The sequence below is a fragment of the Neofelis nebulosa genome, chromosome 6 (genome assembly GCF_028018385.1).
Source record: "Neofelis nebulosa isolate mNeoNeb1 chromosome 6, mNeoNeb1.pri, whole genome shotgun sequence".
In the NCBI taxonomy this organism is placed as follows: Eukaryota; Metazoa; Chordata; class Mammalia; order Carnivora; family Felidae; genus Neofelis; species Neofelis nebulosa.
In genome coordinates, this window is record NC_080787.1 from 144,480,287 (window position 1) to 144,496,003 (window position 15,717).

General features: G+C 43.7%; 1 long non-coding RNA gene across 1 annotated transcript in view; it reads right to left on the reverse strand.

The window, feature by feature from the left end:
* Positions 1 to 712: 712 nt before the first annotated feature.
* LOC131515090 (uncharacterized) overlaps positions 713 to 15,717 on the reverse strand; it is a 74,316-nt gene continuing 59,311 nt past the window's right edge. The window contains exons 2-4 of the long non-coding RNA XR_009263430.1: positions 6,192 to 6,291; positions 2,465 to 2,524; positions 713 to 2,126 (exon numbers count right to left, since the gene is read on the reverse strand). This is a non-coding gene — a long non-coding RNA (uncharacterized LOC131515090). The remainder of the gene's footprint in view (positions 2,127 to 2,464; positions 2,525 to 6,191; positions 6,292 to 15,717) is intronic.

Sequence of the window (15,717 nt, forward strand, 5' to 3'; positions counted from 1 at the left end):
GAATTAGAGGTTCCCAAGCCCTAGGAATTGATTATGGGTTGACAAATCAAATTACAGGATTTCTCCTATAACAATGAACATGTGCTCCTAAATCTCTTCACGTTATGGGATTTCATGCAATAAAAATACTAACGACAGCAGACGCTGCCAAGAGCCTCAACCATAGCCCCTCACGCTCATCCCTTGGTTGCATGTGGGCCAGACTTCCCACAACAAGCCCCGCGACTGTGTTCCTTTGGCCGCGGGTCTGTCTGGCCTCTAGAGTCTTCTCTGCCTGCCCACATAGAGGACTAGGGATGCTGGGGAATTAATGCCTCTCCGGAGCAGCTCTGACCAACGTCCAACAGCAGTTGGGGTGTAAAGGCTCCAGCTCCCTTACCCCTCAGGTGGGATAACTCAGAGCGTGTCTTACACGGGCTCCTTGCGTTTCCCCAAGGGGTCTATGTGCCTGTGGCCCACAGTTGTAATTGTCTCCAGACACCTTCGTCAGCTGGCTTCTCTTCCCTGCCTCCTTTCCAGCATTTCCTTCACCTTTCAGTTAAACTACTTGCACTTGAATTCTGGCCTCAGGGTCTTCTTCTTGGGAACCCCCCAAACGATACAGGGTTATGGGATAATAGGACTGGGCCAGGCGCTCAGACCCTTTATGTCTCCTCAGTGATGCACCAGACAAAGCAGACAAAGAAGAAAGAGAAGCGATAGCACAATTAAAATGCTACCAGAGTTGTAAACATCTTGGATTCTTAATACATGTTTTAAAATAACGCATTATTTGACACATTTCCTTGACAAATTGCATAAATTTCGTTTAGTGGAAGGAGGTAGGTGAGCTAGTCTGGCTTCTGAATTACGAGGAAGGGCTGGAAGAAGGCCATCCTAATTTTTAAGACGAAATGTTGCGACACCCACGGTGGATAGCCATGGCTCGACGTTCCGTACTTCTTACTTCTACGCTGACTTAAATTAGAAATCCAGCTTTTGGGTTTGGGCCCATTCCCTCTTTTTGTGACACAAAGCGCTAGTTTGTTGTATTTGTATTTGTGGTTTGGCATTAAGCCATGATCTTCGGTCCCCTGAAGGTGCTTCTAAAACACCTTTAAAGTAGCTGATAACTACCACACAAGTTATTTTAAGAGTGAGAATTTAATACAAGGGATTGGTGAAGCAGGTGATGGATGACTAAAAAGCCAAAGGGGGAAGTCTCAGGCAACTTCTGGAAGCATCTTCTGAGATGGAAAAAGAAATGAAGTGGGAGCGTCACTTGGTGGGACCAGACCTCCGAGGAGAAGTAGGGTGACCAACCATCCCAGTTGCTCTGGGACACCGATTTTTCATGCTAAAACCAAGAGAGTCCCAGGGAGACCAGATGGTTGTCCGTCCTAGAGGAAGGAGGGATGCCTGGCTGGTGGTGATGCCTCGGGAACTTAGAGAAGGGGCCCCCTCCTCCCCAGAGCTGGAACTCAGCTCTCTGATCAGGAGGAACTGGTACCTCTGAACTGGTAAAACGGGCCAGGTGCCAGGACAGCAACATGACCGGAGACTGGAACCAACTGCCGTTCTTCCGACTTTAAATCTTTCTCTAGCACCTTCGATTGGTGTGGGCCTAATGAGGAGCAGTCACCAAAGGGCAAAGTGAAAACGTAGTTTGCTCTACAAGCAAAGCACAAAGGGTGGGTCTGGAGCTGAGAGCAATAGTTTAACAACCACACAACCAGCCAGCACACCCACCACGATGGCCTCAGCTTTCCTTTCTCTCTCTTTCTCCCTCCAGCACTGTCTCTAACGAGGACTCCTTTGGCCCTCCTACCTCCTCTCCCCTTCTCGTATCTTTTAAAGCATTTTGTTATTTTCAGTTTCCCCTCGATACCTAAGACCCTCCCTTTATGCTCACTACTTGAACTTTTATAACCAGATCATTGTATTAAATAATCTGATCACCAAAACATGCACACGCAGGGGAAGAGCGTGGTACACACTCCCGGGACGGTGCGCGCAGGTGACCTGGGGCCCAGGAGCCGATGAGGTGCGTGTTGTGCGTGCAGGGTTCCTCCGCAGCTTAGTACAATGAGCTACATGGCAAGTTTCGTCTCCACCTGCTGTCTCTTGGTACCGCACGGCTCAGTTACCTTGTGGCAAAAAAAAATCTTATTTGAGCAAATATGAGCTTTGCATTCGGGTGATTTTATTCCCCTATGCGTCTAACCCAGAAGAACAAATACATGCCTTAGAGACAGGCATTTCAACAGAAGACTTGCTCTAAGAACTAGGGCCATCTCTCCCAGACCTGAGGTGGAGAAGTCCGGGACTCCTGGCCTCATCCCCCGCCCTCCCTTGGAAATTTCTCTGTGTGTCTCTCCTGGAAATCACTTTATTATCTCTCCCATTTACTCAAAAAAAAAAGTACTGAGCCAAAATATCCCTCAGGATTTACTTGAGAGCAGTTTAGGCATCTTTATTTACTCACTCTGTGTAGATACGTGGGCTTCATGCGTTGTGAACGTTGGATCTTTACTTCTCAGAAATTCTTGGAATGAACACAAATACAGCCCCATCGGGTGAGGAGGAACAAGAACTCCCAGCCCAAGAAGTCCTGCCACGTGCCTGGACTCCACACCTCTATCTGCCTGCACCTCTGCACCTGCTGACCCCCTCTCTGCCGGCACTTTTATGAGCGGTCTATTATTATCAGCCAAAAAAAGCTAGAATCTTTGCTTCGTTTCTAACGACTTTAAAAAGCGCAACGGGCCGCAATAAAAACCTTCGACAACTTTCATCTTCAAAGACACACCAAATTACGTTATAATTTATCTGAAACTTGAAATTGTTTCTGGAATTGTTTCATGTTTTTAGTCTCCTGCTCCACTCACATGACTCACGATTCCTGGGAGGGTCTTGGATGTAAGCTCGGCGTTACAAAATAGGTCACTGGCACGCCCAAGCTAATCCCCGCAGCCCGAAAACATTTTTGTTTCAAATGCAAGCAACCATAAACTCTTGATTATAACTGCAAATTTTCAGAGACCTCTGCTGCTTGTTTGCGAAATCTTGAGGGTGCTGCTGTGCGGGGTACCCCTGGATGCCACAGAGGGTTGTCATATTAAGATTGCCATTAGCTCTAGACATAAAACGTCAGCATCATATTCGATGTGCATTGGGCTTCTTAGTTAATGATATATTCATTGGGTGGGCACTCACTGAACAAGAAGACAAATGTTTCCCTGCCTAGAAAAGCGGATAATCGGAAAGAACTCTAAATAAGTTTCTTCCAGATCACTCTGCCATTGGATCCCGCTGGGGAATAGTTTTCCAGTGTTTCACAAAAGGGTTTCCTTCTGGCTTTGTGCTCCTCGATCTCTACCCATGGTGGTCAAAAGCCCTCCCGGGCCTTCTGTCGCTGAGCCACAATTAAAATAAAATCCGAAATATGAAAACACTTCCCATTCCCTAACCACAAGACAGGCAGGCGTGGAGACTGCTCACATTCCAGCAGCCCACACGTGGCCCTGAATCGAGGGCAAATGGTTGATTCCAGCCAGTTCTGAGTCCTTCTAGGACTAACAGTTCCTCCCCGGAGCAAATATCTCAGACTAACTTGACTTCTAGTTCTTCTCAAGGCGGCAAGAAGCTGCAGCCACCCTTAGAAATGCTCTGTGGGCTAGAATGTTGGTCCTGGACTCAAATGCCTTTGGGTGGGAAAGTCAAAGGAGCAGCAGCAAATTGGGAAGCCGACAGCAAAGCCTGATGGTCCTTCCTCGTGCCCATTCTATACCCCACTTACAAGCAAAGCACAAAGGGTGGGTCTGGAGCTGAGAGCAATAATTGAACAACCACACAACCAGCCAGCACACCCACCACGATGGCCTCAGTTTTCATTTCTCTCTCTCTCTTTCTCTCTCTCTCTCTCTCTCTCTCTCTCTCTCTCTCGCCATTCTATACTCCAAAGTGGATGGCACAATCTGGAGGGGAAGAAAGCCTCCCTTCCTCACCTTGACCATGGTGTTGTACCTACTCCCGTACAAACCGCTGGTTAGAGCTGACCCTTCATCTTAACCGTCATCATACCCGCTGCCCCCATGAGCCGCAGATCTTTCCTACTCTTTACACCATGCACTGGTTATCCCATCATCTCCACACTTACCTCTGAGAATCCAACTGGTTCATTTAGGTAGAATACCTAAGCTCTGAGCACACTGTGTGTGGTGGTTTCTTTATTTATTTCATTATTTAGTGTTATGTTAACTTGGTTCAGTAACACATAAACCCGGTAAGAACAAAGATTCTATCGGGGCGCCTGGGTGGCTCAGTCGGTTAAGCATCCGACTTCAGCTCAGGTCATGATCCTGTGGTTCATGAGTTCGAGCCCCACATCGGGCTCTGTGCTGGCAGCTCGGAGCCTGAGACTGCTTTGGAATCTGTGACTCCCCCTCTCTCTCTGTCCCCCACCCCCACCCCCAGCTCATGCTCTGTCCCTGTCTCTCAAAAAATAAATAAAAAAATAAATATAAACAAATAAAAATTAAAAAAGAACAAAGATGCTATCTACGTCAATGCTGTTTCCTGTTACCTGTTCTACCTGTGACAGGAGAGACTCCATAGTGTTTGTTGAACAAATGATGTAAGTGGAAAAAGAAAACCACAAGCACACCCTAAAAGAAATCATTCCAAATGTGACTTGAGCTATTGACATATAAAATTAGTCTAGGTTGGAGAGAGCCAAAGCATAAGAGACTCTTCAAAACTGAGAACAAACTGAGGGTTGATGGGGGGAGGGTGGGGGATGGGCATTGAGGAGGGCACCTGTTGGGATGAGCCCTGGGTGTTGTATGGAAACCAATTTGACAAGAAATTTCATATATTGAAAAAAACAAAAAATAATAAAAAAATAAAAAAATAAAAATAAAAAATAAATAAATAAAAAATAAAATTAGGTTAAGATTGTTTTCAATATTCTTTTCCGTTTTAAAAAATACATGAAAATTTCAGTCTCTTCCATTTCACTTGAAATTATTCCTGACAATTAACAGGCTCCACTGCTATCGGCTTGCTCTATGACAAACTGTGATCCTTATTTCACTTTTTATAAATCAACCATTATATCACAGCCATATACAATAACGCACAAAGCCAAATATGGTATGCACCTCTTCCTCTTGGACCTCCTTTCTTGACGGAGGCACAAACACATCACTCAGTTTGGTCGTCTCAATGATAAGCCCCATGTAGGCAGGGACCTACTTTTTTTTTTTTTAACGAGTATCACCGTACTTAATGCGTTACCTAGCACATAATCACAGGTAGCCAGTAACGACTAGCTAAATGTGTGAGTTACATGCACCCAGGCAGTTAGCTTCTATTTGGATGCCTTTTTCCCCATGGTGAAAACTTCAAGTCTTTTATTATTTAGGTTAAGTCCTTTCCTTATTCCCTCATAACGTGTGGTTTGTTCTCATCATTACATAATGAGCAAACAGATGACAAGGATGTTCCCATTCTTAAATTTTTGTTTACCTCACAGTACTGAATACAGTGCTTTGAACATAAAAGGGATGGCATAAAATAATAACAACAGCTGGCTTTTTAAACAACCTGTTTTAAGTGATGGGCCTGAGCTCTGAGAGCTCTACATAATGAATTCATTTAACATTTGCCAAAACCCTGTGAGATTGTTTATGCCAAGATCCCATTTTACAGAAGAGGCAACTGAAGCCCAGAGACACAGATAGTGACTGGCCAAGATTCAAATCCACATGTTCTGGTTCTCAAATGCATCCCCCCCGACCAGGAAATAATACAGCGTCACCTCTACAATGGCAGCCAGACAGTCATGGACCAGCCAGGGTGCGTGGGGTAAGCAATCCACATGCCTGTGGTCCAGGATGAGAACCCACATAGAGATAAAGCAGGAACGAGTACACAAGGCCCGTGACTTACGTGTCTCAGATAATAAGCAAGCAAATTAATAGGTGCCTTTTGTGGCAATGAAGGCGTTGTGTGATTTTGGGGGTCCCCGGGAGGATTTCAAAGGTTACGTGATATTTCCATTAAGCATTTCCTGACCTCTCATCCTCATGATACACAGTACACATCCACGCACGGCAGGAGTTTTCATACATTCGTTGTTACGCAGTGCATTTTAGACTTTTCGATATTCAGTTATTCTAATTTGATATGAATTGTTCCTAATAACTCACAAAATAAGTAAATAGGAAGCCCCGCTGGATAGAGTCTTTTTGTACAGACTTTGGAATTAATCGTGCATTTTGTTCTTCTTGTTCGAATACGCTCTGCTATCTTTAAATAAAGGGAAATTGAATAGGTCACAAATTTGTATTGAGCCCGAAATGTAACCTAAGTGGCTTCAACTTAAACACTCTTGTGTCTATCACATCCTCAAATAGCACTAAAAGACAAGTGTGCCTCTTTTAATCCTTTCATTTCAAGTATTACAGAGACACATAATGATGGAATTTACTTACGCTTCACAGAGATCCTAGAATAGTCTTTGTAAGCAGTGTGCACTATTTCAATTACAAAGACACTCTTGGCAAGCACACGTTGAACAATCACATTTTCTTTTCTTTTTGATTGATCCCCAATATCAGTGTCGTGTAGTGATTTATAATGAGATAATAATATCTGCTTCATAGGTGTGCCTTGAGGATTTGAGAAGACAATATGTGGGAAGCATTTTATAGGACTTTAAATCACATCTGCCACAAGACCGACATGAGGGGTAGAGCCAGGCAACCAATGAGTGAGCCCTGCTCACCCCAGCCTCCTCACTCAGCTGTTGTTATTCTGAGACCTGGGGACGCACGAGTTTCTGCACGTATCCTCCTCCAGTGACAAGAGTCTACTTTTCTTACAATCTCACACCGTGTGATCTTTTGGGGGAGACAATTTTTCAATGTCTCTGAAAAGTAAAGTGTAGATCCCTTCTGATAATACAAATCTGCTTCAAGTCATTTATGCTCTAGATCGATATCCACACCTGTATCCACTATTTTTAATACTGGCCAAATGTCCAGCCGTAGGGATGGGTTAAAATAAAGTATGGTGCTTCCTAAGAGTAGATTACTATGCAGCCATGAAAATAATCGTACGGATGATTTGGAACCTCACCAAGATAAACCGGTAAGTGGAATGAATAAGATGCTAACTACTACAGGTAGGACACCCTGTGGGTATTGTTAAAATAAGGAGAGGCATATGTATAAACCTTGTCGATGCACAGACTATTTCAGAAAAGATTCGTAAGAACGTGGGAAGAGTGGTTGCCCATGGGAAACAGAATTAGAGATTGGGATCTGGTGGGAAGGGAATCTATTTTCGCTGTATACCCTTTTGCACTGCTTGAATTATTTTTTATCGCTTTGGAGTATTACATTTTCAATTTAAAAACTAGATAATTTTTTTCCACATGATCATGATCAACATTCGCCAACTCCACGGTATGACTGGTGGGCAATACTTGCCTTCTGGCATCTGTTCTCACCGAGTATAATGTGGAGCCATGGGAGCCTTGGTTTTTGTAGGACAAAACACACACATTTCAACTGGTTGGTGCAAAATCCCCTGATAAGGTTGCTTGCTGACTTGAGCAACCATACTTTGGGGGTAAAAATCTATCCATAGGGAACTTAAAAGCAAATAAGGTGGGAAGATTTCTCCGAAACAGCCTGGTGAAGAATATATAGTTTGGGCAGGTGGGAGATTTTATTACCACTCGGAATACACCTGACCAATGCCGCCTAGCGGGTGGGCCAGACCAAATAACAAGACTTGTGTCGCCAGAACGTTAAATTTGTAACAATATGCATTTGGTGTTTTGCTCCGTCTCATAGACGTCGGTGTAAAAACACTTAAGGAAAACGTCCGCGTCTTGTAACATAAGCGTGTTGCATAGCTTACGTCGCGAATTATACAAGAATGAATTATTAAATGAAAAATGTAATTAGACTTTTAAAATGTTACTGATAGCTCACACTCACAAAACAAACTGTGAATTACACTTCCTAGCGTATGATTCAGGCCCCAGTTCTATAGATTTAATGTCTTTGAGGAATACCAGATGTCCCCAAGATTTGGAATTTGATGGAACCGTAAGATGTGGAGGGAAACGTTGCAGCCAGACAATTCCCCATTGGCTCCACATCTGAAGAGAACCAAAAGCCTGTGCTATTCCAGCTAAGGTTAGCAATAATTTATGCTGAATACATTATCTGCAGTTTAGCTTTTCTCAGCCAGGGGCACGAGAAGTTATGCAATGCAAAAGACTGTGTAGGCTAGCATGTACCAGTATGCTGGAACCAAACCCGACTGGGAGCATCACATCGGATCCCGAGCCCAGTTTGCTATTGGCTTGGTGTGGGGCCACGTCCCTGGCTCAGCTGTGAGCAGAGGCAACGTCCCAGTCTCCACCCACACGCCTTGCTTAACCTACCACTCACTGGACCGACCTGCACCTGGAAAGGGTGGAAAGCATGCCCAGGAAATAAAATGGAATCATAACGCACCATTTGGAAGGAAAAATAAATACACATCGATGGGGGGGGGGGGGGGGTGCGCGTCCTCCGAAAGATGCTACCGATGTGGGTGACAAGACACAACCGGTTCCCTCCTCTAGAATGGATTCCAAATCTCAGGGTGCCTGTCGATGCTGAGCCAAAACTTCTCCACAGAGGTGGCAGGCAGCGCGCGAACAGTTCCAGAAAGATCTGCCCCAAGGATCTCCTTGCAGGAGCTACAGTTACACGGGGACTGGGAGAAAGTTGGGTCTGGCTCACTGTCATTACCGTTTGGGAGACAGCCCAGCCCATACACTCCTTTCCGTGGCTGACTCAAAACAAAGCAAGGCCCTTATTAGGAACATAGGCTTAAACTGTCTAAAAGGCAAATGCATTAGTATGTTCAGTCACCTTGTGAGCTAATGACTAGACACTTTAGAGCACAGGGGATCATTATTCCAGCACATCATCAGTGAACTTTCCAGAAAAGCTAATTAAAGGATCCATTAAAATGCTTACCAGAAAGTGAGGGTTTATCACAGAATCTTATTCACATTTGAAGAATTTGCAAGATTTTTGCCTTGCTGGCTGCTACCGCCTTTCATTTCCTTCCCTGCGATCTCTACAGATGGACACAATTAATTAGGGAGACTCTTACTTCCCTTTTATCATAATTTAGGTGTCTCCTCATTTCCCCTCTCTCCGATACTGTTTGCTACCAACCGACATGGTAACCCAAAATATTGGAGGCTGGCAAATAGCATGCATTTTCTCCTCTGTCTAGAGCAGCAGCTGTCTATACCTGCCCGGAAAATTCCATTGGGGCTAACACCTGTTTCTTCTCCCACATAGAAGTTGCTCTGACATCCTTTTCAGGTCTTTCAATATCCTCTACTTGGCGTCCCCCACAAGGTGGGGACTACGTTAATCCAGTAGAATGTGGAAGAAAATTTTACATTCTATATATCTTGTTCCCTCATCCTATGGTAACTTTATTTTTGTATTTTTGTTATTTTTTTTCAATATTTATTTTTGAGAGACAGAGAGAGAGCCAGAGCACGAGTGGGGGAGGGGCAGAGAGAGAAGGAGACACAGAATCCGAAGCGGGCTCCAGGCTCGGAGCAGTCAGCCCAGAGCCCGACGCGGGGCTCGAACCCACGGACCGTGAGATCATGACCTGAGCTGAAGTCGGCCGCTTAACCGACTGAGCCACCCAGGTGCCCTATTTTTGTATATGTTTTACAACAAATAAAACACATTAGGACAGTGATACTTAGACATCGTTTGTAAGTAAAATAAATAACCAGAAGTGAGAAGTGTGGGTCGAATGGTTTTACAGACGAGGAGAGCAGTCAGACTCCACCCCCAGGCTAGCCCGGAACACCACAGCAGCCACGTGGAACCACCCATCACGTGCTGTCACCAGGCAGCATGAGGTCCTACTGTGTGCACCCCAACCCTCATCAAACTTCCCTGTAATGGACTCCACATCTGAAAAGAATTCAAGGCCACTGGATCCCGTAAAGATACAGAGTCATCCGTGGTATAACATTGTTCACCCCATGTTCAGAAATCTTAGGAGATGAGCAAGTGAAATCACTGAATAGGCCCAGAGTGATTCTTCCCCCAAAATGGGTAAACTCCAGAAAACAAACAGAAAATGCCAAACTGACCCGGGAGTTTGATTCACGGAACGCACAGGTCCACAGTTTAGCCTTTCCCTTTCCCCAAAGTAAGGTACGAGTTAGCATTATCTTTTCTTTTTAACTAATTCTTTTGAACTTTTTTTCTTATAAAATAATATATAGCTACCACAAAAAATAAAGATAAAAATATAAAAAGTTACCTGTAATAGTGTTTTACTACAGAGTCAAGAATCTTAAAAAAAAAAAAAAAAAAAGAGCCTGCTGCAGACGTCATCAAGACTATTACCATGCTCGCCTACCTGCTTCGGCTAACCAGCAGCTTGGGAAGAAGAGGCCTGGGCTCTGTGGGGATGCAGGGCCCCTGAGGGTGGGAGCGCACTCATCCATTGACCCCAGCAGGCATTCAGTAGGTGCCGATTAAATGAAGCACTTTACTGCTCCCCAGGACAAAGCCGATATCTCTTTGTAAAAATATAACAGTGAAGAAATTGGAAACGGTGAAATTGGACAAATCAAATTAAACTGTCTAGGATTCCCTCGTCTCATTTATTTCTTTAACACGCACACTTAGTGGCCCCAGCTCTAGGCCAGGCCCCATGGCAGGCATAAGGAACACAAAAACGAACCCAGCGATGGTCCTCTGGGACAAGACGGCTCAAATACAGGGTCTGATAGTCAACATAAGCCATGCTTGGCAGGCCAGCAGGGCTCAGTGGGGGCAGAGCTCAGGGGCAGGCACCCAACAACCAGGGAAGCCTTCTTGGAGGAGGTGATTGCGGGGTTGGTTGAATCGACATATTAGTGATTTCTTCTCAGAAGGAGAGTGACAAAGGGAAATCATTAAGAGACGTCAACATACCTACAATGTGTTAATTCCTTAAAAAGAAAGCCAGATATTAATGGTTGTTAATTCAGGATGGTGGGACATGGGTATTTGATTTTTTTTTTCTTTGTACTGTTGTTAAATTTAATTTCTTGGTGGTGGGTGAGGGGAATGGGAGGTAAGTGGAACTTAGCCTACTAATGGGGAAAGGCAGTTTCCCTAGGCAAAAGGATACAGGAGGGTCTTCAAAATGGTCACAATTATGTCTGCCCTCCTGCCTCGTGAGGGTATTAGACAAACCAGGTGGAAAAAGGAAATATGAAAATACTTTGCAAAACATACAGCTGTGTTCTGAGGTGTCTTTTTTTAACTCTTTAATATAAGATTATATTTTGGCTTTATTTTTATTTATATTATTATATACTTAATATAAGTTAAAGATTTCATGCAGGCCAATTTACTTTCCACCATCAGTATCGGAGACGTAGGAGATATTAATGGCCATAGAATGTCCTAATTAGGCAGAACTGAAAGGGACAGGCACTGTCACATGGTGGTAAACTTTGGGGAACCAATAAGGCACCAGACATCAAATTCTACATCAATGAATAACCCCTGATGAGCATATTTCTATGTCAGTCATCTCACAAAAGACCCTGGTGACTTACAACAATGACAAAATCTCTCTGAATACTAAAAGTATTTCCGCTTCCTTTCATCTTTACATTCATTACTCTATCAGCTATTAATGGAAAATTGATTTCGTTATTTTTGCTGCTCAGTCTATCTTATCCGCGGAGAAGTCAAAGGGAATCCCTACGGACACAGATGGAGGGAACCATTCTTTACACATTTTTGTATGTGATTTGGAAGGCCTAATAAAACGGACAAATCACAAGAAAAAGAAATTTGTGTCCTGCAGAGTAAAACTCAGTACCTGGAAATTTCACTGCAGGAAGTTGAAATTGACAGACAGAAACTAGACCAGTTTCATAATATCACTTCACAAACTCACAGGGAAAAACTGTTCTGAAAGTCTAGCTTTTTTCCTCACAAATATCATAAAATGACAGAACTGAAGGGGCATTCACAGGTCATCTTCCCCAGCCCCCTGCCTCGGGCAAAGGAGCATTCCGCCCGACGAGATAAATGACCCGGTGTGTGGTTTTGTTTTGCTTTGTGTTTTTTAAACATCCGAAGATATTTCGGTTTCTCTTAGTTACTTGATCAGTATCCAATCAGCCTTTCAGTCGTGGCAATTTGACTGGACTCTTTATAGTTTAGACACATTTTCTTTTGTTCAGTTCTCTAAAAAGAATGAATTGGTGATTTTAAGTGTAAGAATATTGTTTGATATACTTGAAAAGAGTTACTGCCTTCTATTTCTGGTGGTATAGTAAACTATATACTCTAACCACACTATTTGCTATAAACAACTAAAAATGCCTAATGAAGTCTAAAAGCTATCTTTTAGCCTGCATCATTGAGCCGACAGAAAACAAATAAATGAAAAGAATACTCAGATGGCAAAATCCAGGTAAAAGCCAGTCTAAGAATGAACAGCAGAGCCCCAAAGCTGACTCTCATCTGAAGTCATTCACCAAACCAGATGAACTTGAACTTGGTCTTCAAGGCCTCAAAGGGGCACAAGGCACAGCAGACAACGCCTAAAGATGGAATGTAAAATAGGAGATACACACTCCATTCCACCACAAGCTACAATCCCAAAAGGCCATAGTCTCAATAAGGATAAACCAAAAATACATCGTCCACTCTCCAGGAGATCACAAGGAGGATCACGTCTCAAATCTTGAAGAAAAAAAAAAATGAAAAAAATCTCCCCTCTGAATCGGCCTTCACAATGAAGACCCCTCGGATAAGCATGTATTTCAAAATTATACTATCTGGCATTCTGGAAAACCAAGACTTTCATTTTAAAGGCACCCCAGGCTACCCATCCTGCCCAAGCATCCAGCTAAAGCAAATATGAATCATCTCTGAATACGTAAAGGTCTTTTCTTTATGGTCATACTGTTTCTCCAAAAAAACAATCTATCAATACTCTGCCCTGTTTGATGTACGTGGCGGGGGGGGGGGGGGGGGGCCGGAGGAGACGAGATCAGGATAAAATTCTTAACATCCAGTATCTTGGCAGCAGAGTAGGGAAAGGGCAACTAGAGGTCAGTTACAGAGACATTCACTTCATCCCTTGAATTTCATTCTCCGCTCTATCTCTACCCTTTGCTGTGCCTCCTTGTGGCTAAATCCGAATTCTTTCTTGATTTCATTTGTCCACGATGTAAACCACCTGTGGGGGTAGCCAGCTGATGCATGGGGTTCAACCAGGTCATGTACAGACTTTGTGCCAATCTCCTATTTTCATCCTGATGCCTCCCCACTGCCTGCCATCCACATCACGAGGATCCTCAACGTGCCCCCGCTCTCTAGGTTCTGCAGAGTGGATCAGCTAATTCCTCACACTCTCCCCCATGGAGGAGGCCCATGGGATTGTTATTTCCTCTGCTCTGCTCAGTCAGCGGCCACTCCAAGCTTCTGGAAACGTTCTTTTATTTACTGGGGTCTCCACTCACCTTCTGCTTGTGTGTTTATTCATTTTTCTTCCTTTGCAGCCATTTTAATTGGATTCGGGGAGGGAAAAGAGCTACATATTCTGCCATGTTTACCCAGAAAAGGTCAAGTTGAACCTTGAATGGCCTGGGTGATAATGTGGGCCAAATATAGTGTCCGGACCATCTCTCGGGCTACCCTCAGCCTTGAATTTCCTATTTAAATATCTGGTTCCTCCCTGGAAAGGCAGACCCTGTGAATCACCTTTGTTAAATTGCCAGGACCTACAACAGTAGATATTATTAAAAGAATTAAATTCAGATGGTTGAACTCTTGATCATCTACAACACCACATTGAACATTTCTTTATTAAGCACCTTGTATGTGCCAAGACCTGGCTTAAACACTTTACAGATATTATTTTATTCACTTTAATTCTCATGACAGTGTTACGACGGAGTTATCATTAGTCATGTTCACAGATGATAAAACTGTGGCTCAGTTGAGCTAAGTGGTTTGGTGACAGGCACACAACTGGCTGAAAGGTGACCCAGTATACACATCTGAGTCTCCCTTAAGCCAAGGACCTTGCTTGCTCCTCTCAACCACACCACACCCTGCCAAAGCCTAACATCATGAGAATGGAAGCAACGGCAAGACCACATCACACATAGACATGGCATGAAAGAACTTAAATCCAGAAAGCATGTACCAGGGCGCCTGGGCGGCTCAATGGGTTGAGCATCTGACTTTAACTCAGGTCATGTGCTCACGGTTTGTGGGTTCTTGCCCCGCGTCGGGCTCTGTGCTGACAGCCCGGAGCCTGGAGCCTGCTTCGGATTCTGTGTCTCTCTCTCTCTCTCTCGCTCGCTCTCTCTGCCCCTCCCCTGCTCACACTGTGTCTCCCTCAAAACTAAATAAACATTAAGAAATTTAAAAAGAAAGAAAGAAAGAAAGAAAGAAAGAAAGAAAGAAAGAAAGAAAGAAAGAAAGAAAGAAAGAAAAGAAAGAAAGAATGTACCAAACAAAGATAGTATGGAAAGGTGATCTGAACCAAGGTTAAATGTTGAGCGCTTATTTGGATTTGGCGATTCAGAGGTCAGCACTGCTTTTTAAACTTCACAATTAGTATGTTACGCACAGCAGTTCTAAAAGTACATTGTGTTGTACAAAACACATCGTCTTGTTTGAATCGCTAAACGAACCGGTCAGAAATCAACTAGCAGTGAATAAGGTGCTTTTAAAGTCTTGAATAAAGAGATTTAGCTCAATATTTTTATTATGCAGGCATAATATATTTCAGAAGAATATCTCAGTAACTAATATGACTAAAAATAGAGAAGTCAAATGCATACTGATTAACACAGTGAATTAACTATCCCCAACTGTAAGTATGATTCAACATCATATTCCCCAGGAAAATATTTGGACTTGGAATTATCCATTGAACAACATATTTTCATTCAAAAACATATTGAAATATAAGCAGTTCTTACAACGCTTGCTTTTAGAATCATCGAATTTTGGCTTTGTTGAAATTACTTCTCCCATGGCTTCAATTTCTTCTGCATACACAATTTGATACCCAAATTGTGAAACAAAAACAGAATTTTTCTCATGGCAAAGGATGCCATGCAATTAGATTCAACATATTTTGAAACCTGACTATAGACGAAGGTCTGTGCTAAGCATTCTAGCATATTTAAAGCTGAACAAGGCATGTTTCCAAACATCAAGGGAGGAAACAAATACGTTCAGCATAATATAAGGCGGACGTGGGCAGCAGTGCCCTGGAAATAGAGACACGTGCTATGGACATCCAGAGAAGAGAGAGGTAACGGAACCCGGCAGATGAGGGGCTACGTGAGCTGGCCTTGGAAGCTTGAGGGATCTCAGCAGACAGAAGTGGCAGCAAATGGCGTTCCAGTGGAGGGGCCGTGGTGAGGAGACTCCTTAATGGGAAGGAGGAAGCGAGTAACACCGGCATATCGGACTCAGGAAGTAGCTGGGAGCAGGTATTAGCGTCCTCGGGCCCCCATAACAAATTACCACCAACTTGGCGGCTTAAAACAACAGAAATGTATTTTCTCGTGGCTCAAGAAGCTAAAAGTCCAAAAGCAAGGCGCCAGAGGGTCAGTCCACTCTGGAGGCTCTGCAGGAGAATTCTTTCCTG